Raw genomic sequence first — 26,577 nt, forward strand, 5'->3', positions numbered from 1 at the left:
TCTTCAAACTAACTTTGCCTAATCTTTATTTCATTTGCAGAAATCAAATCAAAAAACGCGCCTCAACACATTGCCCCAAAAGGTATGCTATACTTTTTTTTCTTATTAAGTCTGCACTTCCGTTTTGCTTTGGATATTTTCAAAATTTGCCAGTTTTCCGCTTAATTTTTTTAGTACATTTTCACAACTTTTGAAATGTGTAAACGTTAAACTGAAAGATTCCTCAAAAAATTCTCACATTTTCACTTCAAACAAATTCACTTGAAAGTGGACACAATATAATTTTGCATTGAGCAGAGAACTGAAATTGAGCATTTGATATTCACTATTGTGCTTAAGGTTATTTGATTTATTCGTACAGAAATTTTAGTAATTACACTTCAAACGTGATAAACTGATTTCCGTTTGCAAATTTGCAAGCAAGTTGACGCAGCTGCCTAAAAGTATGCAATGCAAAAGTGCAAGCTTTAAAGGAAGTTTTTTTGGTTGATGAGGTTTGAAACCTTGTAAGCTTTGTTTGAGCTAGCACTGGGAATTAGCTAGCATAGGCAATTGGATGATCTGCGTGGTTTGAAACCTTGTTTAAGCTAGCCTAAAGGAAATTTATTTGTTGATAATGTGTGCGGGTTGAAACCTTGTTGGAATTACCAATCTCTAAAGGAAGTTTATTGGTTATTGATTTGTGTGGCTTGAAACCTTGTTTAAGCTAGCCTTGCAACTCTAAACGAAATTTATTTGTTGATAATGTGTGGTTGAGAACCTAGTTTCAATTAGCAAACTCTAAAGGAAGTTTATTGGTTGATGCTGTGAGGGGCTTGAAACCTTGTTTGAGCTCGCACCGCGAATTTGCAAATTTGACAACTAAAAGTATGCAATATAAAATTGCAAAATTGAAAGGAAATCGTTGATGTGGGTTGAAGTGGCTTGAAACCTTGCAAGTCTAAAGGAAATTAATTGGTTGATAATGGAAGGTTGAAAACCTTGTTTGAGCTCGCACTGCAAATTAGCTAATTGATGAAAAGGAAGTCGACGATTAATTGAGGATTTGTATGGTTCAAAACCTTGTTTAAGTTAGCACTGCGAATGGATCGAAAGGAAGTTAAAGATTTGTTGATGATGTGTGGTCTAAAACCTTGTTTGAGCTAGAATCGCGAAGTTGCAAATTTGACACCTAAAAGTATGCAATGCAAAAATGTAAAGTCGAAAGGATTATTTGTGTGGCTTGAAACCTAAGCAAATTGATCGAAAGGAAGTTGAAGATTTATTAATGATGTTTGTGCGGGGTTCAAAACCTTGTGTATTATGTTTGAGCAGCTAAATAATTGTTAAATATGTGTGTGTGTGAATGTGTGTTTCACGCCCTCCCCTGAAAAATGCTGATAGAAGAACTTCTTGTTTGTTGCATGTTGGAATATTTGATTAATATTTGTGAGCATAAAATTTCTATAAATCTCTATATATATATTTAATATTATAATGCTAAAATATTTGTTTCGTTTGGGGGCAACCAAAAAAAAAAAAGAAGAAGGAACATAGCAAAAATTTCAATGTGATTATTCTTGTTGCATTGAATTTCTATTTGTTCATTTTGTTGTTAGTAGTTTTAGTTTTTTTCTTTCGATTTGTTTGTTTTTTTTCTTTTTCTTCGTTCATTTTTGGTTCAAGTTGAAAGTTGTAAACTGTGCGTAGTATATAGACAATATATATATATAGACAATGGACGAGAATACTGATAGAAACTGATATGCCTTAAAGTTTGTCTTTTATTTATATTTGTTTTTGTATTTTTTTGAGGGTCTGAGTCAAGAGTTTCTTTAGCTTTACAGTTACATTTAGATTTAGATTTAGATTTAGAAAATTGAACTTTACCTATTTGAGAATTGCGAGATTTTTGCGTTTTACGTTTTACGTTTTGCACTTTTTGATTTTTGATTTTTAATTCGATATTTCGTTAGATTGTCCTTTTTTTTTTTGGTTGTTTATTGAGAATTTTCACTGCACTTTTTAGTTGAATTGCATTTGATTTGCTAGTTGCTGTTGTTGTTGTTGTTGTTGCTGCTGCTGCTGCTGTTGTTGAAGCTGTGGTTGCTGCTGTTGTTGTTGCTGTTGCAAGCTTGCTGTAAACTTGGGCAACATGCTGCACTTGCACTCACACACACACACACACAAACACAGAAACACACTCACAAAAAACTTTGATGACAAAAACGAAACAACAAAAATAGTGAAAAAAAATTTTGTGAATATTTTGCACGCACTTTCGAAGTTTTGTTGTTGTTGAGGGGTCCGGAAAAAGTTTTTTTTTTTGTGTTGGTCAAAAAAAACAAATTTGTTGAATTTGATCGCGACGTATACGCAATATCAATTAACGCGCGCACTCAACATCGACTTGAGTTCGACTTCGAATCAACTTCGACTTCGACTTCGATTTCGATTTCGACTTTGACTTTGTTTTTAGGCCGAGCACAACAACAAAGTTGCTTTAAATTCTTATTCTTTTTTTGCCTTTTCTTCTTCGTTATTTTTTTGGCAATGCAGCAGCAGTTTGACGAAAGCGGGGCGGGGGGGAGAAAGCGACGACGACGACGACGACGGCTGCAGTTGAACTTTATTTAGTTTTGCCGCGCGTCGCGTAGTTTGGCAAAAGTTTGTTTTTAACTTTTGATGCCGCGTAAAGTTTTCTGTTGTTGTTTCTTTTTGGTTTTTTTGTTTTTCTTGTTTTATGATATTTGTTGTCGTCGTTTTTCGTAGTTGTTGTTGTTATTGTTGTTGTTGTCTTTGCGTAGCGCGAGAATTGCAATAAACTCTTGCGCCGCAAATTCTTTTGGCGGCGTGAAGTCCGGACGTCCAAAAACCGACTGCTCGATGCGTTTGGGGTAATAAAATTTTACATCGGCAGCAGCAGCGTCGACTGCTGTAGTCGCAGTCGCCGTCGCGGTCGCAGTCGGCGTCGACGCAGCGAACGCATCGACAACACACACACACACACAAACACACGCGCACGCTTTTTTCGGGTTTGGGGCGTATGCAATGTGCAAGGTAGTGAGAGAGAGAGGGGGGAGAGAGGGGGAGGGAGCGAAGGGTGGTTGAACACACGACGACGCGACGAAAACGGTTCGTAAATCTCACGACGCAGTTGTTGTTGTTATTGCTGCTTCCTCTTTTGCTTGTGCTCGCTCTTCTTCTTCTTCTTCAGCTGCTGCTGCTGCTGCTGCTCGCTCGCTCTTCTTCTTCTTCTTCTTCTTGTGTGCTCCTTGTTGGAGGAAGCCCGACGAAACGTGCGTCTCTACCTGTTCTAAGTTCGCTGCTAACTGACAGTTTTCCAAAGTTGTCGAACTTTCGAACGCAACGGCACAAAATTGCAGCCCAAAAATGTTTGCTACCCAACAGCAGCAGCGGCAGCGCGTCGCTGCTGGCTTCGACGTCGCTGCCGTCGTCCGTTTTTCGGAGTAAAAACACGAAGCTTGCTTTCGCTTCGTTCACTTCGCTTCGTTTCGTTTCGTTTCCCCTGTGTGTTTGGGGTTAGCACAGTTTTGTCGCTGCTGTTATACGCAGCTCTTGTATGCCAGCTACAGCGTCGGCGCATTGCGCCAGCAGCGTCGCAGTCGCCGTCAGCGTCGCTGTGTTGGCAGCGCTTTAGCTTCGTTTCGTTTCGTTTCGTTTTCGTTTCGTTGTTGTCCGAAAAGGCAGCGCTGTCGCTGCTCGCTGCTCGCATTCCTGCAGCCGCCCTCGTCACTGATTTGGCCTTTTATCTCTCGCCCGCTAATTGTAAATTCCAGCAGCAGCAGCAGCAGCAGCAACAGAAATAGAAGCAGAAGCAGCAGCTAAAGCAGAAGCAGTCGCTTATCCCGTTATTCGGCCGTCGGCTGGCGTTCGTTTGGCGTCTCTCTTCGGCTGCCGTCGCAGCTGCTTTCCTTTTTGACTTGCTTCTTTTTTTCATTTCTTTTCTTTTCGCTTTGGTTTTGGTTTTGTTTCTGTGCTGTGTTGTCGATCACTCAGCACTCAGCTTGACTAAAGTGGGCGACGCTCCTTATCACCTGCTGCTGCTTCAGTGGCTGCTGACGTCACTCGCTGCTGCAACTCATTTGTCGCTGACGCAGCAGCGACAATCGCGTGTTCTCTCTGATTCACGCGGTCCAAAGTGCAACGAGCCACGATCAACAGCTGTTCTTTTATTTAGCTATTTTTTTTTCCTTTTTTCTTATTTTGATTGTTTTATGAACCAGTTCCGAGTTCGCAAGTGAAAAAAAAAAAAAAAAACACTGTTCATTTTTGTTTATGAATTTCTTTTATGGAATTGAATCTCATCTAAAAGCTTTTCAGTTTATTTTCGTTTTTTTATACCCGCTGCACATAGGGTAGAAGAGTATTATTTTTAGTTCTCTCAATTAACCAGTTCCGAGTTCACAAGTGATTCAATTGCATAACTTCTATAGAACGAAATTTTGAATTGCATTTTTTTTGAGTTATTTTTTCAACTTAGTTGAAACAAAAGCAACTTCAGCAGTTCGAATGAAGAGAACTAAGAACATCGCCATTTTTGTTATTCCATTTGATGCTATGAACCAGTTCCGAGTTCGCAGTGACAAAAAAACATTTTAATAAGTTTATCCATTTCTTTTATGGAATTGAGTCTCATCTAAAAGCTAGTTTATTTTCGTATTTTTTTTAGTTCTCTCAATGAACCAGTTCCGAGTTCGCAAGTGCCACAAAACAATGAATAGTCAATTATTTTATGAATTTCGTAGTTGACATTTATTTTATGTTTGTTTTAGTTTGTTCAATGAACCAGTTCCGTGTTCGCAAGTGATTTAATTGCCTAAATACACAACTTCTAAACAAATCAATTTTGTATTGTATTTTTTTGTTGAAACCATTTATGAACCTGTTAATTATTTGATGAATTTCTTAGTTGACATTCAATCTAATTGAAAAGCCATTCTGTTTACGTTTTTATTTTTAGTATTCTCAATGAACCAGTTCCGAGTTCACAAGTGATTCAATTGCATAACTTCCATAGAACGAAATTTTGAATTGCATTTTTTTTGAGTTATTTTTTCAACTTAGTTGAAACAAAAGCAACTTCAGCAGTTCGAATGAAGAGAACTAAGAACATCGCCATTTTTGTTATTCGATTTGATGCTATGAACTAGTTCCGAGTTCGCAAGTGACCAAAAAAAGCACAGTTAATTTTATAAATTTTTTTTATGCAATTGAATCATATCTAAAATTCTATTCAGTTTATTAATGATTTTTTAGTTTGATCAATGAACTAGTTCGGTATTCGCAAGTGATTTTTAATAGCCGAAAACATACATTTTGTATTTCCTTTTTTTTTTGATTATTATTTCAACTTAGTTGAAACGAAATCGAAGTCAACCAATCGAATTTCTAAGGAATAGCTCCATTTTTGTTTTTCGATTTGAATTTATGAACCAGTTCCGAGATCACATGTAAACAAAAGTAAATTCACAAAGCAATTCATGATCATATCTTATTTTATCTTTTAGTTTGCATATATTTGTATTCTGTTCTGAAAGGTGTTCCATTACTTTCCTATCGTTTTTTAAATTTGTTCAATGAACAAGTTCCAAGTGAAAATAATACACAACTTTTCATGTTTTTGTTGGTTTCAATTATTAGTGAATATAACATACAATTTGTCAATGCAATTAGAGTAAAATTTCTATCTTTTCAATTTTATTAATATATTTTTGTTGGGTTTCAATGATAAATGTTTAATTAGTGAAGTTCTTCTATTCATAAAATCTTTCCATTTAACCTAAAAGTTATATTTCTAATGTTTGGAACTTGTGCAAAGAAGCAATTCCAAATGATTCTAAAGATTCTGCATTTTTTTGGAATGTTTTCTTCACCTGCAAAGGTATATTATTTTATTTTTTGAATTTGTTCAGTGAGAATTGAATTTCTTAAGATATTCCTTTAACGTAACATATAAATCAGTTTCGTGTTATTATGTTCTCATCGAAAATTCGCTTTAACTGTTGAAAACAACTTGAAACTTTTTTCCTACAAGTTTTGTTGTTATACAACAGCCTGGAAAAGTGATAAATTTATTCTAAATTTATGAAATAATTTAAATTTTGTTCATTTTGATATCGCTTTAGTATATTTTTTTGCTGAGTTCATCATTACTATTAGAAATTTTGAAATGTCAACAATATTTTCCTAACTTCTTTGCTCTAAATTATTAAAGCAAATAAAATTTCTAAGGCATTTTTCAATTTTAACACAGACACCATAAATTTATAAATATAAATATTTTGCGCAGAAATTTATTCTTAAATTTGAATTGTGTTTTATTTTTAAATCCCTTCAGTTTCACTTTAAATAATTTAAAGTACTGCGATTTAATTGAATTTCATTTTTGGTTAAACACATCAGTGAAGAGCCGTCAAAAATGGAAAACTTTAAATGAGCTGAGCTTTCAATCAAATTTTGTATGCAGGAAAAATGCTTGAATTATTTAAGTTGAAAGAATTCCCAACTAAATTCTAGAGTCAGTTACAAAAATAACTTTTTTTTTTGGGATAGGTGCTACAGCGAGTCATCCTTGACATTGCCTAGAACAAGAACAAGAATGAGAACGGAAATGGGAATGGGAATGAGAATGTGAATGGGATGGTTGGGAAAGTTTTGAAAGTCTGTCATTGGTGGCAACAAAGTTTTAATAACATGGGAAATATGCGCCTATGTACTCGCTGGTGTCGTCTATATATATAGTATACAATATTAAATGTGTCCTGGATGTTGGCTATCATAATTATTAAGCCTTAGTTCATCGACTGACCGAGTTCTAAAGAGTCGCAGCTAAACAATGAAGTTTTCTCACCTGAATTTTTTTCGATTCGTTTGAAGAAATAATTGTTGGAAAGTGTGCGAATTATAAATATTCATAATTTCAATGCCAATTTGATATTGGATCTTAGTAACTTTAAGAACTGAAAACTTTGGAAAATATACCAAATATATACTTTGGTATATTTCAATACATTTTTGGTATATTATCCATGTTGGTATATTTCAGTTCTTTAAGTATTTCAGTACCAAGTATACATTTTGGTATATCTCAGTACTTTTTCGGTATATTACTATTAGCTGGTCTAATTCCAATTTACTTTCAGATCTTAGTAACTAGAAACAACTGAATTCTAAGCACAATATACCATGTATACATGTTGGTATATTTTAGTACTTTTTCGGTATATGAATATCTTATATACCAAATATTCATTTCGGTATATTTCAGTACTTTTTTCGGTATATTAATCTGGTATATTTCCATGATAATACCACACTGTTATATCTTATACTCTAGTACTTTTTCGGTACACAAATTTGGTATATACCAAATATAATGTCGGTATATGTCAGTACTTTTTTGTAATATCAACTTGGTATATACCAAATATACATTTCGGTATACCACATTTATTTTCGGTACTTAAAATAATATATATATATATATATATAAACAAAATTGATATACTGAAAAAAAACTGTAATATACTGTAAATAATGTCAGTATATTACAGCTTTTTTTCAGTATATCAATTTTGTTTATACCAAATGCTCCAAATATGTATTTCAGTATATTTCAGTACTTTTTTGGTATATTAATACTAGAAATATATATAAATTCAATGCTAATTTGATGTTAGCTCTAGATTTCAGAACTTAGTAACTAGTAACTAAAAACACAATATACCAAATATACTTGTCGGTATATTTCAGTACTTTCAGTATTTCAGTAGCAAATATGTATTTCGGTACTCAGTACTTTTCCGTTCCATACATTTGGTATATACCAAATATACATTTCGGTATATTTCAGTACTTTTTTCGGTATATTAATCTGGTATATTTCCATGATAATACCACACTGTTTTATCTTTTATTGTATATTATTACAATACGTGTTGTTGAGTTATTTCTCATTAAATTTTTGAAAATGTTCCTGTTTTGATTTTCTTCGAATTTATTTTTTCAACTTTCCACAAAGTTTGTTGTTGTATGTTTAGGCCAAAAGTAGCGCGCACAGCAAATTTCCGGACTCGAGTTCAATGAGGTCAGTTCTCTGGATTTGTGTATCCAAATGGATAAACTGAATAGAATAGAATAGAAAAGAATGCGAGATGAGAATGCTTTTCACCTTTTTTTTCATGGCAATTTCAATTGAGTTGTGTCTTTGTTTTGAGCAACGGTTCAATTTCAGTTTGTCGACTAGTTCACATAAAAGTTTGCACACAGTTCATTTGAACTAGTTCGAGAGGGGTTGAGAGAGGGGAGGAGGGGGGGAAGGGGGAGAAACAGTTGTTGCCGTGTGCGTTGGTTCGTAATTAAAATAATTAAATGTGAAAAAAGGTAATCACAAGATTGAAAAGTAATTTACACATGTAAGCAAACACCACACACAGAAAGAGAGGGGGATATAGAGTGAGACAGAGACAGAGACAGAGAGAGTGGCACATGCATAGAGCTTAAACAAATAGAAGGACAAACAAAGCCCGCAGGATACGCAGCAAGAGAAACGGGTTCAAAAGCAAAAGAAGACGAAGAAGAAAAAACGCCAGTTGCAAGAAAATTGCCAAGGCAAATGGAAAAGTCAACATGACGAGCAAAGACGATGAGTACTGAGGGGGGAGAGGACAGAGGACAGAGGACAGAACAGGATCAGCATGCGAAACGCATCAGCTTAGAGTGGAGTAGAGAAGGGAATGGGACAGGGAAGAGGAGGGAAAGTTTTGCGTAAAATGCAAAAACGCCAAATGATTTCTCTTATTTCGACGCGGTTGCGTTTGCTCTATGATGGATGAGCTAAGCAGTGAGGAGGGGAAAGGGGAGTAAGGAGTGAGCAGTGAGGAAGGGAGTGAGGGGAGTGAGCTACTAGGCTGGCTTGTGGTGTCCTTAAAGGGTTAGCACACAGCACACAATCGCAGACAGCAAGAAGTGAGGACTGGGCGCTGTCTGGCAAGAAGAAGGAACAGCAGAAATTAAGTGGCAACAAGAGCGAATCACTCACTTCTTTTGGCCTACCAAAAGAAAGCACTGGCTGGGGAGAGGGGTAGAAGAGGGAAGGGGGGGAGAGGGGAGAGGGGAGAGGGAGCACAGACAGGAACAGCAACAGCAACAGCGGCGAAGGCAACGAAATGATTGACAGCGCATAATTAAATTAATTGAGTAATCCACGGGGCAGCTCACAAAGAGGCGCAGGGGAGGGAGAGGGGGAGGGGTGGAGAATGGAACTGAATGGGTTAAATTCCCAGCAGTGCACACAACACACACACACACACACACACACTGGCAGACACCGCTGATGCGTGCCACAAACGGCGGTTGCTTCGCTTTTCCATTTTCCATTTTCCCCATTTTAAAAACGGCAGCTCAACATAGAGACACAGACTCCCAAAGTTGTTCTCGTTCTCGTTGTTGTTGCCACTGCATAATGAGAAATAAGAAAAGCGAAACCCCTTCTTACCACCCCCCCCTCTCCTCCAGTCCCCCTCCCCTAAGCTAGCTGTATGCGAACGCCATGCAAATGTCGCCTGCGCGTCACATTTTTTGGGTTGAACCGAAAAAAGAAGCACTGAGGAAAGCGACTAAGGAAATGGGGGTAAGTGGGGGAAGGGGAGGGAAGGGAGTTTGTCCGTGCGTTCGCCTTGCGGTTTCCTGTTGATGTGAGCCTTTGTCTTAGCCAGGATATCGAGTTGCTCAGCAGGCACAACTTCAATTTCAGCTGCTGCTGAAGTCGCGGCTTTTTTGTCTGCGGCGCTTTATTAAAATTAGTAAAAATTGTAAAAGGGTGAGACGGGGAGGGGGGGGGGGGAAGGGGAATGAGTTGTGGCATGCCACCCGTTACTCTCCATTCTCCATTCTCCATCGCGCGGTGACAAGTGGAAACCGAGTTGCCTTGGGCAATTGTTTACGAGTGTATCGCAAATTAAGTAGGGCTTAAATTTTACAAGCATTTCGCCTTTAAGAGTTAAGTGCTTTTCTCTTTCACTCTTGTACTCGCCACTCTCCCCTCTCCCCTCTCCACTCCCTTCCCTTCTCTGCTTTCTGTGGCGGATTTGTGTCTTTGGAAAATACTGAATTTGTTGTCGCATTTGCTGTTGCTTTGCAATTTCTTTGCTTCACTCTCCCACTTCATCAACTTCTGCTCTCCTTCTCTCTCTCTCCTTCTCTCTCTCTCTCTCCCCCGCTTGACACTTTCAGGCTTCATTGAATTGTTGAATGTGCCAAGAGATTAGCATTCAACTACTGCGCCATTATCAATCCAAGTGCAGCACAATAGCTGCAACAACCAACACACAAAAATAACTACAGGGTTTAAATGAGTATTTAAAACACTTTTTATATCCCGTTTTCCATAGGGCTTAACCCTATTATAACTTTGTGTCTCCAGCATACAGACCTCATAAATTGATTATATATAGTTAGTTAGAGTGTCTCAGTTTTCTCTTTGGTTAACCATCTGGTATATTCTGAGTTCTAGCTGCATTTCCATTGCTAGTTTTTAGATCTTTCTCAATACTTGATTACGACATCAGAATAGTTGTAGAATTTATATAAAAAATAATTGAAAATGGTATATTTGAAAAGTATTTGTTCATCGATATACCAATTATAGCCTTTGGTATATTTTAGTATTCTTTTGGTACATTAATTTGGTATATCGATACATCAAATATATTATTTGGTATAATTGAGTGCTTTTGGTGGTATATTGATTTGATATATCGATATATCAAATATAGCTTTCGGTGTAATTTGGGGCTTTTTGGTATATTAGTATATCAAATACCCTTTTGGTTTATTAATTTGGTATAAATATATATTCAATATATTATATATATGTGTATATATCAATATTTTTAATATAATCTTTGGTATGTTGTAGTATTATTTTGGTATATCGATATACTGAATATGATTTTTGGTATAATTTGGTGGATATTCAGTATATTATTTTGGTATATCGGTGTATTTTCACGTGCTTTTGGTGTCATTTAGCGCTTTTGTTGGTATATTAATTTGGTATATTCATATATCCAATACAACCTTCGGTATGTTTTAGTATTATTTTGGTATATCGATATACTAAATACGACTTTCAGTATATTTTTGTGGATTTTCGGTGTATTATTTTTGGTATATCGGCATATTTTCATGTGCTTTTAGTATATTACTTTGGAAAAGTCGTATATCAAATACAGCCTTCGGTATATTGCAGTATATTTGGCTTTAAACTCTGAAGTATTCGCACTTGAATTCTGCCTAAAAGAGGTTCACACAATATAAGCGCTTAAAAGTATGCTATGATTAAGTAATTAAATGGAAGTGATGAAATTATGCTAATTTCTTTGGTCACCTAAAATTTTTTTATTAACAATGACAAAAAAGTGACTGAAAATCTACTTTAGTGTTTAGTTTTTGTTAATTTTATTATTAAACTTTCACTCGCTGTGAATGCTGTGAAAAATAATAATAAAATATGTTTTTATTATTCTTATGCTTGTCAGTAATTATTGAAATTAAATTGATAAATTTCGCAGAAAATTCACTAAACTATACAGAGAGAAACATGTCTAGATGGAATAAATCTTGATTTAAGATTTATTCGATCTTAAAAAGAACAATCTTTTAAATAAGACTTTTGAGTTGAAACAAATCAAGATTTCTATGCTAAATGTGTTTTTGAGATGAAAATCTTGATTGAAGAATTTCAGATTGAAAAGTAGATTGCAAATCTTGATTCAAGAATAAACCTTTTTGGTTGAATTTTAACACACAATTAATCTTGATTTAAGATTTTATTCTTTGTTTTTTCTTTCTGTGTACAAGTGTGAATAAATGAACTTTATTATTAAATACATGTCATTTGAAAATATGTCATAAAGTATTAAAATAATAGTTGAATGAGCTGGCTATTAAATCATTTAAATTGAGCTAGAATTTAGTGGCAAATATTCCGCAAATATTCACAGTCTGCAGTCTTAAATTATAAAATGAATTTCCATAGATTTTGCGACTTATCTTTTGGCTTTTTAAATTTTGTCGTCGTTGTTTTTGTGGTCGCTTTGCTTTGTTCACAAATTTAAAAAGAAAACATAAATGAATTTGTGTGTATTTTACGGCGCTGTAAATAAAGTTGTCTCAGTGCAAAGAGGAAGAAGAAGAGCAAGAGGAAGAGCTAGAGAAAAGCTGAGTAAAATTGTGTGTGAAGCCGGAAAGAAAAGCGAAAGAAAAGCGAACTAAAATCGTGTTGTGATTGTTGGTGTTAATAATAAGAATGTGCGTGGTCAGGACAACATTGAGAGAGGAGAGTTTAAAAGAGAGAGAGAGAGAGAGAGAGATAGAGAGAGACAAAGTAAGAGAAAGAGAGAGAAGCGTCAGAAAAGGAGTTCATTCAAAAGTCAGGCCACAAAAGCGGCATTTGTGGTTGCTGCACAGCACAGAAAGCTGCCACTGCACTACCTCCCCCTCCCCCTTTCCCTTTTCCTCTCTATCCCCCTCTCTCTCCCTCCTTTTGCGTGACTTCCTCGTTCTTAGGCAGAAGTTGTCGCGACTTTCAGCGTCTCAACTCCTTCGACGGTGGCGAGCAAAGCCTTTTTAATATTCCTGTTGCCATTCGTCGAGGCTTACAGCCAGAGAGTCAGAGTCACCGAGTGGTTACAAAGGGGTGAGTGAATTCAGTGCTGACTCTGTAATTACGCGTATACGATGATGATTAACGCGCACGCAGCGAGACTGCGACTGCGATTGCGATTGCGACTGTTGCGATGCCAGACACACAAAGGGAAGGGTTAGGGGAGGGGAGAGGAGAGGGGAGAGGAAAGGGGAGAGGGAAGGGTAGAGAGGGGGGAGGGGGGGATTGCAGAGTGCAGTCAGCAGCAGCATTCCGGCAGCTGGCGTTCACTTTTGGCATTAACTGAAGCAAAGCTAATGAGACTCTGTTCCTGTCTCTCTCTATCTCTATCTTCCTCTCTTTCTCTCTTCTTCTTGCTTTGCAATTAGTTTGCCACCCCTCAGCCCCCTTCCCCTTCCCCCCCACAACACACTTTATGAAATTTGCAAACGCATTTTTATGCGAAATGCAAAAGGCACAAAAATACTTTTTGCCAGACTAGACACTAGACTTTACCATAGGCTGCTTCTGCTTCTGCTTCTTCTTCTTTCGTCTTTCGTCTTGCGTCTTTCTACTTTTGCCACCCCCCCCTTAACACTTCTCCCCCTCCTCCTACTCAGTTGCTCAGTTTTTCAAGGACAAAAACTTTGTTTGGCTTTTGCAATGCGGCGCGTTCTCTCTTTCTCTCGCTGTGTGTTAAAGCCTTTTGCTTTTTGCCCAAAAACTTTGCTTCCCTCTCTCTCGCTCTCTCTCTCTCCCTCCCACTCTATGGCTGTCTCTGTCGGTCTCGCCAGCGTTTTAATCAGCCTCAAAAGTGTGAAAGTGTTGTAGCCAAAGTTGCCGCCGCACTTTATGCAACACACAATTTTTAATACAACTTGTGGCAAAGCTCTCTGAACTCTCTCAACTCGCAACTTCCCCTTCCGCTTTCCCCCCCTCTCTCTATCTCTCTCTCTCTCTTCTGAGCTTCCCTTTGGGGAGCATCTTCAATATTTAGTTCAAGGCTGTGCTTTAATTACACAACGGACGACAAACACATTAACACAACACTTCATGGGCCTAAAAAAGCATTCGCATTCGATTAACGCGACACTAAGTCTCTCTCTTTCTCTCTATCTCTGTCCCTTTCTCTTTCTCTCTCCCTGTTAGTTCTGCCACACTTTCTTCTGTCATATTCATCATTCAATTGCATTTATTTATCATTCATTTAACAACATTTTAATCGCCATATTTCCAAATTTATTTTCATTGCCTTTTTCTTAGCTTCTTAGCTTTTCTCTCATTTTGTGGCAAGCTTTGCTTTATGTGACTTGGATTGAATATAACATAAAGCATAGCAACCATTGTTGCATTATCAAATATATTTATTTAATTTCCCATTTAGAATGTTTTATTTGAATAATCTTAAGTGTGGGTCATTATAAGAACATGCATATAAATGAAACTGATGAGGAAATGCTTTGAAAATTGAGTTTTGTGAATAGGATTCCATAAAATTATAGAGATATGGTATATACCAGAAGTATATGGTATACCAGGTGTATATGGTACATTTGACATACCAGATTTATTGTATATGGTATATTTTATATACCAATTATATGGTAATATATCATTTCTCTAGTATATCAGATATAAGGTATGTTTGGTATATACCAGATAAGTGGCTTATATGGTATATCAGATTGGTTGTATATACAGTATGTTTGATATTTGGAGATTTAGTATACTAGAATTTGGTAAATATGGGATACCAGATGTGTGGTATATACCAGATTTATTTGTAGATATGGTATATTTGATATACCAGAGACATATACGGTATTAATGATATATTTGATATACCAGACTTATGATATGTATGGTATATTCCATATACCTCATATATGGTAATATAATATTTTTCTAGTATATTAGATATATGGTATATTTGTTATATACCAGATATGCGGTTTATACCAGATTGGTTGTATATACAGTATGTTTGATATTTGGAGATTTAGTTTACCAGATATTTGGTAAATTTGGGATACCAGATGTGTGGTATATACCAGATACATATACGGTATTAATGATATATTTGATATACCTACTATATGGTATATTTGGTATATATCACATATATACATAAATCGATATTTGTTAATGAAACATTTTCTTTTTTTTAAAAATGCGATAATAATTAAATGTGAAAAACATAATGTTGAGATGAAAAGTTTTTTTTTTATATATATATTTTGTTAATTTACAATCTATCTAATTGATAAGTAAATTTTATGAAGGTGAAAAGTGGAGAACTACTTTTGAAGTATGTGCAGTAAATATATTTTCGCTTCAATGTTTTTGCTTTCTGTTACATCTTTTCTGTCCCTCTTTATCTCTCTCTCTCTCTGTCTTTAACTCTCTTTCTCACTCTCTTTATCTCTCTCTCTTTCTCACTCTCTTTATCTCTATCTCTCTCTCTGTCTTTATCTCTCTCTCTTTCGCACTCTCTTTATCTCTCTCTCTCTCTATCTCTCTCTCTATCTCTCCCTCTCTCTTTATCTCTCTCTCTCTCTCTTCCTTTCCCTTTTTCTTTTTCCCTATTCTTCCTCGATCTCATTTGTCTCTTGGTTTGCCCTTAACTGATGCTTCAATATTTTTGCTTTCTCTTACATCTTTTCTGTCCCTCTTTATCTCTCTCGCTGTCTTTAACTCTCTTTCTCACTCTCTTTATCTCTCTCTATCTCTATCTCTCTCTCTCTCTCTATCTCTCTCTCTTCCTTTCCCTTTTTCTTTTTCCCTATTCTCACTCGCTCTCATTTGTCTCTTGGTTTGCCCTTAAGTGATGCACTCTTTGCTTGTATCGCGTCTTCACTGCTTCACTCGCAGCTCTCGAGGTCTGTTTATTAATCTTTCAGCCACACTCGCTGTCTGTCTTCCTCCCACTCTCCCTCTTCCTCCCACTCTCCCTCTCTCTTTCTACCTCTCTCTCTCGCTGTGTGCGTGGCGTGTGCATATCTGCGTGTATCTATGTACTTTTAATTGCCAGCAATTAAAACTTAAACACCGTTCGCGCACTCACACTCCCACACACACACACACACTCAGCAATCACACACACACATTTGCTGTTGTTGTTGTTGGTGCGTGCCAAGCTTCATTTAGTGCGTTCGCTGTGCGGTTAAGTCACCAAGGTGCCAAGTGGCAACTACAACAGCAAGTGGCAAGTGGCAACTGCCCGAGGAGTGGCACACACACACATACACACTTATACACACTCACTCGTAGAGTTGGCTAACAAGAAAATTGCGTGGCAAGCGTAAATCGAGGCACAAATCGAACTGCATTTAAATGCAAACTTAAATCGCTAATCGCTGTAAATATGCAATGCAAACACAACTCACGCACCTGCCACAAGTTGCAAGCACATAAATTGAGGCATCTATAGAGTCAGAGTCAGAGTTGGAGTTGAAGTTGGAGTTGGAGTCAGAGATTGCATTTGCTGAGGCTCGATTGAAGCCTCGATTGCACTTCAGCATTAAGTGGACTCATCATGAGTTGATTGACGAGTGAAGAGGGGAAAGGGGAAATGGAAACAGGAGGTGGGGGGTTGCAGCTTGACTGTGGCAACAGAGTTAGAGGCAGCTACAAACCGCAGCGCTTTCCCAGCGACGAAACAAATGTAAATTGTAGGTTTACTAAGCGTCCACTTATGCAACGGGAGCGAACAAAAAAGTTATCACTGAAATGTGAAAAAAACCACAAATGTGGAAAATATTGGAGAGCTGCAAACTGTGCTCGACGTCAGCATACCCTATAGACATTTTTAGTATTCAAATTGAAAATGGTTGTATTATATAATATAATAGAATACTCAAATAATAATATAATAAGATAATTATACAGTAATATACTAATATACCAATATGCTAATATACCAATATACCAATATACCAATATACCAATATACTAATATACTAATATACTAATATACCAATATGCTAATATACTAATATTCGGTTACATATGTAAGTATAAACACCAAATAGAGAATATCAGGAATAAATAAAAGAAACGAAAATATATAGAAACAAAAGTAAATAGGAAAAAGAGAAATATTGAGAAATTGAATTAATATTTATGTTAATTAGAACCATTATAAATATAAACACAGTGATTAAGATAAAGTTTAGAAACAGCAAAACGGGGGAAAAGAGAAAAATGTAGGGAGTTAAGAGTGACTATAGAGGAAAAAAGAAATATTGATCGACAAGGACATTCAGGTGAAATCAATTAATGGAAAGAATAACATTAGTGTCGTTAAAGTATAGAAAAATATTGTATATATTGTATTGTGTAGTTAAGATAAAAGAGAAAGACATTTTATTTCGGGAAATTAAAGAATATTGTAAAAAACCCTTTTTTCATGCGATAAAAATAATAAGAGTAAACGTATAGAAACATATTGTATCACAATAAAATAAGAAGAAATATCTGAAAAAGATAGAGAAACATATTCCATCACAAGAAATTATTGCAAAAAAGTATTGAAACATATTCCATCACAAGAAATAATAGAAGAAGTAAAAGTATAGAAACATTTTCTAGAAAGTATGGAAAAATCTAAAAAAAAAAATAGTGAAACATATTCCATTACAATAAAATAATAGAAGAAATGAAATTATAGGAACATTATAAGAAATTATAGAAGCAGAATTAATAAAGAAACATATTTCTAAGAAACTGAAGATAAAAATAGAAACAAATTTACCCTGCTAAGAAACTACAGAATAAAGAGTAAGCACATTAAATGCAGTTATGTAAAAATACTAGTCGATGGTCTTTGTTGCTAGTACTCCCTTCTTTTAGTTATTATATTATGTTGTATAATAATTAACATGTAAATAAATATATAAATAAAAATACTATTTGTAGCAATGAGAAAGTAAGAACTGCTTCACAAATATATTCGTCAAAGAGTATGCAACATATGTTTGTTTTTTTGCCGTAATAATTTGAATAAGTTTGTGTTGGAGGGCACTTTGAGCAGGGCATATCCTTGCTTGACTTTACAGGGTATCATCGCTTACTCGTGAGCTCCAAATTATGCTTGGCGTATCGCGGCGGTCACAACGCAGTTGTTGTCAGTGAACGAAAAAACACAGTCATAAAAGTTAAAACGCCATTAATAACTAAGCAGCAACTGACCAGACCCCGCTCCAAAAAGTCACATAACAATCGACAAGGCACAAAAAAAAATACAGAAAAAAAAACACGTAATGACAAAAAGAAACGAAAAAAAAAGAGAGAAAAATTCGTCCTTGCTGCGCCTCATGCTAATTAAATTCAATTAAACGACAATCAAACAATGTCAAGCGGAAGTCAAACGCTGGCGACATGAACGTGAAACGCGACCGCGAATAGCGCGAAGGATATAACGAAGCGGCCAGGATATGAGCCAGGATATGGGCCAGGATGTGTGACACGAGGGGTGCAAGAGCACCTCCGCGTCCACCTCTTATCCTCAATCTGCGGGGCACAAAAAAATTGTGTGTTAATTTGTCCAAATGTGAAAAGCGAAAGCTGTTGCATAACATTTGTGTAATTATTTCCATTTCACGTCAGTCTCAAAAACTCGCTGAGTGACAGCGGCAGGCGAGTCATACCTGTCCGCTTATTAGGGGGCGGCAATTTCCTTTCCTATTTTTCAAATTAAGAACTGTCATTATTCCATTTCTTTCGAAGCTGAAGGCCTTTGTCGTCAGTGATTTAGTAATAGTGTTAGTATTAATTTAAATTATATCTAACTTTTTAAAAAAAAATAAATAAATACATTTCTTTCGATGTTCTTTCTTTTCAGTTACTTTAATAATTTGAGATGATGCATCACATTATCTTTCTTCAAACACCGAAGAAACACAAGGCGACAGAAGAACGTTTAGAAAGAACCGACGAACATGATATATTATAATTAGTTATTAAGCATTTAAATGTTTGATTTTAACTTTACTTTAAGTATTGCATGTAACTATCGATAACAATAAAAAATGTTTTTGAATTGAATTGAGTTGCAAATGTCAGCGATCAGGCAATTGAGTCACAAGTTATTTTGCAATTTATACTTTGCAAATGTATCGTTTATCGATATCATGTAATCGATAATAACGCTTTTGGGACTTCAGATTGGTAAACTTAGTCGTCATCTATTCCATTTTAATGCTCGTACTTAAAAGCGTTTATCGAACTTATCGATAATTGTTATTCATTATCGATTTTCACCTATTCCATTTTAATGCTCGTACTCAAAAGCGTTTATCGAACTTATCGATAATTGTTATTCATTATCGATTTTTTGGACTTCAGATCGGTAAACTTAGTCAACAGATTCTTAATTTTAACGCTCAGATTCAAAATTTAAGGAACTTATCATTTATCGATAAATTCTAATCAATATTGATTTATCGAAATCGATCGACCAGATCATTGTGACTTCAACGAGCTATCGATCATCCAAATAGGTCCACGGACTCCAAAGCAATTCAACTTTTACGATCTGTTGCAAAAATGCCAAATTTAAATTTGCAAATTCAAATTTTAACGGTCGCTTTGATTGCCATCTGCTTGCTGCTGATTCTGTTCGCCTGGTACTTCAGATGGCTGGATGCCCAAAATTGGAGCTCGCAGCCCAAAATAAACTCACACAGACACAAACACAGGCAAAAATTGCAAAAATCTATAGTATTTCAACAATTTAAAGGACGATCGTGATGTCCTTTGACGTAAGGATTGCTTTTATAAAAAAAAACTGATTGGTTTAAGAACGAATGTCCTTACAGGACCCTAGATAAAATGTTTACTAAAAATAGCGTATATATCGGCCATATCCTTTTTGATCCTGGCGAGTCCTGTGCCAACCGAAGGGTATTCGACAGGACTATCATCCTGCCAACTTTGATCCTGATCGTCCTTGTAGTTCTCGAGTTATCCTTGAATTTGTAATTTACACATTTTTCATTTTTTGAATGGAATGGAAAAACCACAATTTTTAAATGCCAATCGATAGAGTTGGTCCTTACGATCCTGGCAATACGTGTCCTTTGAAAATGCAACAGGATACGGCTGAGATATAGCATGTTTTCTAAGAAATGTCCTCTTTGCAACCTCAAAGTATGCAATGATTTTTTTTTTTAATTGAGCGCCAATATCAAATTTGAATGTCATTGGGCAAAAGATGAATCCGTTACAACAACAAGTACAGCATCAGTAATTACAGCAACAACTACAACAACTATTGAGGCTGTTGTTGGCCTCTCGATGCCACCGGCGGCCGTCAAAAAGTACCAAGTCAGCAGCTGAAATACCAGGCGAACAGAAATCAGCAGCAAGCAGATGTACAGCAAGTTGAGTGGCGCCATCTATTGATCGTTTTCGCAGTGATGCTTTGAATTGGATCACCCCCAAAGTATGCTACAAAAATGGATCACTTTTTGCAATGGGCTCAGCGCGCTAATCTTTGAAATTTGCTAATTGCACCCTCAAAGTATGCTACACCTTTTTTAAATTTTAGCGAACTTACGGTGCGAATTTGAAATTTGGAATTTGAGTAGCTGACAGATAAGTAAATCCATGAAAATTCAATTTGTTTGTATATATTTTATTAAATATAAATTAAATTATATATGAGACTATGAGTATAATAAAATTTTTTTAAAATTTTTTTTTTATTTATTTTTTAAATTAATTTATTTATTAAATGTATTAATAATTATTACAGATATTTATTAATATGTATTACAGATAATATACGGCCCTTTATAGCAGTTATTGTTGGAATTTTGTAATGTGATTGTTGCCTGAAGAATCATGGATGATGAAATGTTGTTAATCTGGAATGGGAAATGTGTGAAATAAATTAATAAATATTTTAAAAAAATTATAAAAATAGTTAACTAATTATATGTTTTAATAAAATTTGAATGGAAATATATTCAAATTGCAATTAAATTTATTAATGCTTTTCCTTCGCTATTTTTTGTAGTGATTTTCTGTTTGCTTATAAATACATTTTGTCAGTTTTTTGTCTGTTTGTTTTTAGTCTTTTCACATTTCATTTGCTACTCTTTGGTTGACACGCGGTATAGAGTATACGCATAGTAAGCCAGAGTCTCTTTTTCTCTGTGTTTGTGTCGCTTCTCACTCTTGTTTGTCGTTGCTTTTAATCGTTGTTTGAAATGCAAATGTTGTCGTTGGGTCCTCGGCCAAGTGGCTGGCTGACTGGTCATTGCAGTGGCAGTTGTTTAACCTGTTGACAGCTCAGCAGCTCAACTCAGCTTGGTTCAAGCTGCTGCCGTCGTCTCACATGGAAGTTAAAGTTGAGGTTGGAGCTGACTTTGAGGTCGGGCTAAACCCTTTTAGCGCATTTCATTAACGGCAACTCTTTCTCGTTTCGCTCTCGCTGCCTTTTTTTTTGTTTTTTGTTGCTGCTTTTTTGGATAGAGTCCAAGTTGTGTGTGTGCACCTTTTTGTTGTTGTTGTTTAAGGACTTGGCGTTTTAATTTTTTTATTACTTCGCCTCATTTTGCATGCAGCTGAAGTTGAACGTGAATATTTTTTAATGCGTCGGTTTACTTGCTGATGAAGTGAATCAAATTGGAGGCCACTCTCCGGCCAGCCACAGTCAGGAGAAGGAGATGGGAGACGGAGACGGAGATGGGAGACATCGCCACATCCGCATCCGTATCCTTAAGGACGAGAGCGAGTCGTGTAATTGCATTTTTATTACTTTCAGGCAACCCGGGCAACCGCGACAGTTTGTTAAGTGCGAGCTCTGGGTGCTCTGGGTGGGTGGCAACCCATCGAAAAAGGGTTGCTGCTGCTGCAGCGCAACCGCCTCACAAAAATTCATCATCAAAGGTGTAAAAACTTTTAATATGTTTAATTTTCCACCTATTTTCTCGCTTTTTTCCCGCCCCTTTCCACATTTAACGAGCTGTTCACTTCCCTTCTCTGCCCTCTTCTCTGGTCATCTACTGCAGCTCTCGTAACTGTTTCAACCGCACGCAGATTTAGTTACAACACGTTTCCACTTCTAACCCACTGAACCACCTCAAAAAAAAGTACATAAAATGAAAGAAAAACAAGTAGAAAATGAAGAAATTTCGTGTATAAAAAAATGATATAAAAAAAGCCTTGAAGACGCAGCTGGGAACGGTCCTTGAAATGCTTTGCCACTTTTGAATAATTTTAACCCAAATAAAAAATGATGTGAATTCCTAATTAGGCACAACAACTCGAGCAACAGCCACAGCAGCAGCAGCAGCGGCAGCGACGAACGCTACATCAACAGGAAAACGCATAAAATCAGCGCCGTTTGTTCAGCAAACAAATAAGATAAACGAGCGAGTCTCGAACACAACGACAGCTCGATACTCTCTCCAGGAGTCAGCAACAAGTTGCAGATGCGTAGAGAAATTCTAATTCCTAAAATGCAATTCGACTTTTAAAGGTTGACATTCCTAACATTAACTTCAATTCGATGTATTTTATACTCGTTACTTTCCTTATTCGCTATTTGGTCACTTTGTTGAATTTGAAGTGGAATATTATATATTTTTGTTAATTTCATACAAATTGGCTTATATTTGTTAACACTTGTTATTATAGCTACTCTTTGCATTCGTTACTCGTTGCTTTTGCCATGCGTTTTATACTAATATGTTGTGTCAATATTCATCTACTCGCCTAATTACTATATTATTCGTTGCTTTACATTACTCGTTAATACTTGTTGTTACTGTTGCTCGTTATTAACTTTTCGTGCTGTGCTTTCGACTCGTTACATTATTCTCATTAATTGAAACTTATAGCAATTACTATATTACTCGTTGCTTTCTTATTTATTAATTCTTGTTGCTCGTTGTTAACGTTACGTACTAAGCTTTCTATTTGTTACATTAATCTCGTTAATTGAAACTCTTAGTGATAGTAAGTTAGTTTTTCTAATTGTTACATGCTTCTTATTTACATACATATGTATGCTGCGCTCTGCTCGTTTTTACTACTGGGTTACTCGTTATTAGCTTTTCGTACTCTCATCAACGAATTACTTTTGTTAATTGTGACTTAAGTTACTCGTTAATTGGAATATTAATTTATAACAAGTTTTAATTATTAATTTTGTTACTTACTTTTTATTATATGATGCGCTCTACACGTTACATTTTATTCGTCAATTGTTTCACCTTCCAACCATTAATACATATTGTTGTTACGAGTTGCTTTTGTTAATTGCATTTTTAGCTACTCGCTTCTACTTGATGTGCTCTACTCGCTACATTTTACTCGTTAATTTTTACACTTGCTAATCGTTGATACTCTTGGAAAATACATTCATTAACGAGTTACTTTTATTAGTTGTGTCTTAAGTTACTCGCTTCTACTTTACTCGCTTTTACTTTACTCTTTACAGTTTACTCGTTACACTTTACTCTTTACACTTTACTCGTTACACTTTACTCGTTACACTTTACTCGTTACAGTTTACTAAATACAATCTACTCGTTAATTGTTATACTCACTATCGAGTACTTAATTCTCTCATCACGATGTATTCGCTTATACATATAATATATTGCTGCACTTCACAGTGCATTGCAACGAGTCAAAGTCACAGCTAAAATGCTCGTCACACAAAAGCGTATACACGCTGGAAAACCAAATGAGTAGAGAGTGAGTGGTTCTTGAGTTGGCGTTATGATGATGGCTAAATGCCACGACTGTCATGGCCACATGGGAATCGGAATAAGCAGCTGCCTCAGCCTCTGCCTCTGCCGCTTTGCCTGCCTCTGCCTCAGCTTGACAGAGAGAGAGAAGAGGGAGGAATTGGCATTGGGATTGGGATTGAGATTGAGACTGGCCCAAGGCTACGGCTGACTAGTTAAAATGCAAGGATTTTGTAAATGTGCTGGACACATCTCGAGCTCATCGCTCGTCGGGTTTGTTCTTCATTCATTCAGATTCACTCTGATTCCATTCACTCTCCATTCACATTTTGTGGGGCATCAGAGTCGAGTGTCGAGTGAGTGAGTGTGAGAGCATTGACAAATTGATATTTGCATTTAAATTGAAAATTTACATTTGTGCGATGATCGAGACTCGAGTCGAGAGACGAGAGACGAGAGTCCAGAGCCACATTGTGGTCACAGTGGTGTAATTCACATTAAATACCGCATTTTTCTTATTTTTACTTTACGGCCATATTTCCATATTCTCCAGCCGAGGGGTTCGACCGACAATTGGACGTCTCTGTCTCTTGGTCTTCATTTCGCTTGACATTCGACATTAATACCCAGGCCTGCACAATTTGCATTATGAAATCACATTTCTTTTATTTTATTTCATTTCACTTCATACTTTGCATTTCTCTTTATGATTATTATGTTTTCCTTTTTTCCTCTAAGCACTCGTTTGCTTCGCTGGCTCAGCTGGCAGATTGTCTTGGACATTGTTTCACCTCAAGGCGGCACTTTAATATTCCGACTGGGGGTTGCAATTTGAATCTCTGAGAGTGTGAGAGTGTGTGTGTTGCCCCCTTTTGTCAACTGGCATGCGGCACTCAATCAATCAACCTGCAACTTGCAACATGCCGCTGCCCAATCAGCGCCTCGCCTCGCCTCCGTTTTCTTTACCTTTTTTCACTGCTTCGCATTCTCCTTCTTCTCTTCTGCACTTTTTTCGGCTGCCTGGTCACACCGCAGACCAACGCAGAACGTCATAAATATCAATGAGCTGCCTTTTTCTCTTCCTGCTTCCCTTCTCTCTTCCTCTCCCTATTCCTTTGCTTTTGCTTTTCCCTTTCGTTTTGTCTTCAAGCAACATGTACGAATAGTTCTCTCACCTGTTCGGGGCAATACAATTCACTTGTTCACTTTGCTGATCAATTCTAGCTAATCGTATATTCAGATATTCAAATCTTATATTTCACTTTTTAGGAAATTTATTATTTATTTTGCTCTGTGCTTCCCTTAAGTTTTCTCTCTTATTTCAAACTTCAATATATAGATTATTTCGTATTGTAATGAAAATGTTTATTAGTAAATATCAAATGGTATATTTTGTATGTAATACCTAGTATCGATGTACCAAATATGTACATTTAAGTATTTTTCCGGTATATTGACTCAATAAGTAACAGTATATTGATATTCCAAATATAACATTCAGTCTATTTAAGTATTTTTTTTGGTATAATTCGATATATTTAAAGAAAAATCTCACTTCCTTATTAATTTTTCTGTTCGAATAACTTTTATGTAATTTCTATATATTTTATAGTTATTTATTATTAATAAGCGTTTCTTCATAAATTGTCTAATTTCGTTTGTTTTCAATTTGAATGTATTGAATTGAATTTATATTTATAGAATTGGCTGCATAATTTCACTATTTTGCAAATATCGTTTGAAACTAAGAACATTGCTAATAGACTGTTTTTCGTTCATTCTATTATTAGTTTCAATATTTGTGTTTGAAGGTTGTCTGCGCTCTTTACTGTTAGAAATTCGGTTGTGGTACCTGAAAATATCCAATCTAAGTGTGTTTCTTTAAATTATATTATAATTGCAGCTCAGCATTGAATTCTCAAGTCCGATGATATACTCGACTAAAGTCTCGTGACATAATTTCACCATCACTTAGGCAACTCTTTATAGTTAACTAAAGAATTAATGACAACATTCTTTACTTTTATCTATCTACTTCCACTTATACTTATACTTCAACTTCAACTTATACTTCTACTTATACTTCTATTTTTATTTCCACTTCTATTTCTATTTCAATTTCAATTCCTATTTCTATTTCAACTTCTATTTAAATTTCTTCTTCTATTTCTAGTTCTATATCTATTTCTATTTCTATTTATATTTCTATTACTTTTTATATTTATATTTCTATTTCTAACCCATCTTCTACTTCTACTTTTACTTCGTGCTATTTTCATTACTTTTGACTACACTATTATCTTGATAAATTTGATTGATTTCGACATCCAAAAATATCTTAGTTTTATCCCAATTTATATCCCACAAATTTCTAGTTAGCGTATTCAAGTTTCGTTGTGTTGCTTTTGCATTTGCAACGCGTCTTTTGATTTGCGTTTTCCTGTTTTTTTTTTTGGTATTGCCAAAAACTTCAACATATTCATAAATTTTGCAGTTTGTTTAAACAAATTTTTTGGCCGTCCGTTATTATTTATTTGCCTAAGTGCCACACAGCAAAGAGTCGAGTGGCGTGCTTTTTTTTTTTTTGGGTTTTGGGTGCGGGGGCAAGTTGAAAGTTCGTTGCTTGATTGGATGTGGCTGCTGTGTGTGCGAGAGTGTGTGTGTAAGTGTATGTGTGAAGTGTGTGTGTGTGTGAGTGTTACTTGGATGCGGGTCCCTGGCTTCTGCTTCTGTGTGATGACGACGTTGACGTAAAAAAGGGTTGCGATGCAAAACAAAACAACGACCTCGTTCCCAAGTGCCGAACTCCCTTTCTCCTTTCGCCTCCTCCCCTTTCCCTTCAGCACACACACATACATATGCATGTATGCGGGTTACTTGGGTGCCAATATCTGGGGCCATCTAAAGGACCTCTTTCTCTATATGTATGTGTGTGTGTTTGCCTGCGGGTCACGACGCTCGGTAATGGTGATAAAATATGCTCAAATTTGCCAAATATGAAAAGGTACAAAAGTCCGCACGCCCGCAGCGTGTCCCCCCCGCTTCCGCTTGCCCCTTCCCCACTTGCCACTTGGCTGCCACAATCCAAATAATAATACATATATAAATATATTGAAATCAAGTAGCGAATACAGCTTTCTCCCCTCCCTCCCTCCCTCCCTCCCTCTCAAGAACTCTTCCCTTCAACGAATCTCAGCGAAATGAAAATAAATGTGTTCGCTAAAA

The 26,577-nt window shown here is 36.1% G+C and overlaps 1 protein-coding gene and 1 long non-coding RNA gene across 3 annotated transcripts in view; one reads left to right on the forward strand and one right to left on the reverse strand.

The window, feature by feature from the left end:
• The window catches only part of LOC133849062 (uncharacterized), a 30,754-nt gene extending 12,093 nt beyond the window's left edge, over positions 1 to 18,661 (forward strand). Inside the window, exons 2-3 of the long non-coding RNA XR_009895325.1 lie at positions 41 to 82; positions 18,492 to 18,661. This is a non-coding gene — a long non-coding RNA (uncharacterized LOC133849062). The remainder of the gene's footprint in view (positions 1 to 40; positions 83 to 18,491) is intronic.
• The window catches only part of LOC133849060 (putative peptidyl-tRNA hydrolase PTRHD1), an 88,841-nt gene that overhangs the window by 35,039 nt on the left and 27,225 nt on the right, over positions 1 to 26,577 (reverse strand). The window lies entirely within an intron of this gene.

The sequence above is a fragment of the Drosophila sulfurigaster genome, chromosome X (genome assembly GCF_023558435.1).
Source record: "Drosophila sulfurigaster albostrigata strain 15112-1811.04 chromosome X, ASM2355843v2, whole genome shotgun sequence".
Taxonomy (NCBI): domain Eukaryota; kingdom Metazoa; phylum Arthropoda; class Insecta; order Diptera; family Drosophilidae; genus Drosophila; species Drosophila sulfurigaster.